Raw genomic sequence first — 3,246 nt, forward strand, 5'->3', positions numbered from 1 at the left:
TATTGATAGGTGAGTACTTAAAATGATTTCTTTATTAATAATAATTAATAATACTTTTGATACTTTTAGGTAGGTACTGTAGCCTTTAGTTAGTATCATAGTTTAAAATTGACCTTATTTATTAGGTTATTTCTTATTAGGTTAATGATAATATAAATAAGCTACACCACACATACATAATATGCTAAAAATCTTGTTTAAAATTGTCACTATTAATATAATATTAATGAGCTTTTAATTCAAGTTTAGTATTTTGAACATAATTTATAAAATATTTATGTTTTAAAATACACTACTAATAAACTGAAAATTAGACCAACAGAATTATTAATTATTTACCTTAAAATAAGATTATATTATAATTGATTGTTTAAATACAAAGTAAAATATGTGAGATAATTTTTAAAAGGTACCTTAATAAGCCTTATATTCTTGAAAATTAATTATGTTATGTAAATGTCTTAAATAGAGCTTGGATATGAAGGCAGTTTAAACAATAAAAGCACTTAAAATGTGAAAAAGGCAAAAAGAAAAGTATTTGTGGAAAAATTATTAGACAGACATGTATTTATTAATCTATCGATAAGTAGTATATGTAAGTAGTTTCATCTTTCTTAAGGTCTCCAAACACTACAGCGGTGGCGTTAAATTCTATTGTCTTGGCTTTACCGCCGCACTGAGCGGTGAAATGTGTCCTGCAGCAATTCACCACCACCGTTGCAGTGTGTGGGGACCTTTGAACGTTAAATTAACTTGCCACACTCATTAAAGTATTTAGCGATATAAAGAAGTATTGCAAATAATATAACACATTAAAATAATTTTAAATATATCATCGACAATATATAGTCATCACAATAAGGTCTTATCGATTTGTACTGTTTATACATATATAAAAATTGTCAGACCAATTAAAATTTTAAAATTTTAAAATTAAAAAAAGGCATTTATAAATAAAAAAAGCAAAAAAAAATTCATCCGTTAGAAATTAAATTAAACACATTTTGATATAAAAATTATTTTTTTAGTATCATAAACAAAGGTATTTGCATTCCAGTCCGAGCCCTAGTAATAAATATTATAATGTTACATTTTGTGGTGGACATTTTATTTGTATTAACTTTATGTATGTTTTATTTGTTTTAGATGCATTAAGAATCCATCAAAAATATAAAGATAAGATCAATAAAGATTTTAATGACCCATTGGCAAACTGGCTCAATCACACTAAATTTAGGCTTCTGAACAAAGCAGTTGAAAAAAAGCAAACAATAAATTGTGTCCTTTAATAAATATGTCGAATTAATGAATAATAAACAATATATATTTTGTACTATTACTGCATCGAAACTTTGTTTTATTTAAAATCTACATTCCATTCTTTGTCATTGAAACCATGGAATTTAAATATATATTTGTAGATATTATATCGCATTTAAATGTTGTATATTGGATATCGTTGTATCAGGCGAGGTTGTGATATATTTCATGTATCTACTATAAATATATAATAATTAATATATTATATTTAAGAAATCAGGTATTAAGTATAATATATATATCGAAAATATTGTATGTGAATTATTATTTGAAATAATCGATCGAGTTTATATGTTGTTTAAGTAAATATTTATGCAAATGTACATATGTATGTATAAGTATGTATGTATGCATGTGTGTATTAACTACTATATTATAGTGCAACGATAAGTTTCGGTTGTTGAGAATTGTAATAATGACTCGTTATAGTGGTGGTCATGCATTTAGATACATTTAATAACTTAACTATATAATATATGCCTTTGATGGTAATTAGACTTGGGTATGATATTTTTTATAATATAACTTACATGATGTTAATGAAATTATGATATTTTCCCCCATTTTTTACTAGAATATTGTGTTGTTTCCATAATATGCATTATTGAAGTTATGATATTTTTACTTATTTTAGCAAAATTTACACACAGACAGCTATGTTTTTATCAAAATCAGTACATTTCAACGTATATTCACATTTTTTAGTATATTTTTAGGTTTCAGCATTAATTCTACCTACGTATTTAATGAAAAAATTAGTAATTTGTATATGAATATATTGGTACTATATTGCATTTAATTGTTATATATATATTGGATTTCGTTGTATCAGTATGCACGGCGACGTTGTGATAATATATTTCATGTAGGTATATCCACTGTAAATATCTAATAATTAATATATGTTTAAGAATCCAGGTATTGAATAAATAATATATCGAGAATATTTTATGTAGATTATTATTTAAAATATCGTTCGAGTCTTCTAGATGTATGTATGTATGTATGTATGTATGAATACTGTTTAAATATCAAATATGTAAGGATATATACAACTATACAAGTGTGTGCTTACTATGTATGTAATATAATATATTATATATAGATGACTTATTGATGAGTATATTTATGAATGTTTATATGTATATATATATAAATTTTTGTAGACTATATAATATGTTTAGGCGTTTGTAATGTCGAATGTGTATATATGACTTAATGTGGGTTTTCATTATATCATACTATGTTTCACATATTCAAGTAGGTAACTATAGAACTAAGTGATTAGTCGATAATAGTTTTTAGTATTTTTTAATTTTTTTTTTACTTATTGTTATATATATAATATAATTCTCACTACACTTGACGAATATTTATAATAATAATAATAATAACAATGATAACAGTTAAAAAGATTTATTTTTCATCTTATATACCTATAATCCATGTATGTGTATATAAGTTATGACCTTAGTCTAATGTAATTTGATACAATATTTCAATGTATGTATGACTTATTAAAAATATAAGTATCTGTAATATTATTCAGGAAAGGCTAGCCTGATAGTATTGTGCATATAAACATACAATAATAAGAATGTATGTATGTTCCCATCTATATGCTCATTGTAGCGTGATCATGTATGGAAAATGATTAGTAATATGAACATTTTTAATTGTAAAATTGACAAAGATGTTGCTATAATACTACAGATGTAACGTTAATTATTGTATATTTCTAGATTTAGGTAATAAACCACAAAAAGTATTTACTGAAATGAGAGATATTGTTAATAGTTCTTAATTTTCCGATATTATAACTTATACAATAATATATGACGGAGGTGATGTGCCTGTGTATATGCACACGGTAAAATAAAAATATTATACAAGTGATGGACTGTTGTACGTAAAATATATGTATCA

This window comes from Acyrthosiphon pisum, chromosome X (assembly GCF_005508785.2).
Source record: "Acyrthosiphon pisum isolate AL4f chromosome X, pea_aphid_22Mar2018_4r6ur, whole genome shotgun sequence".
NCBI lineage: Eukaryota > Metazoa > Arthropoda > Insecta > Hemiptera > Aphididae > Acyrthosiphon > Acyrthosiphon pisum.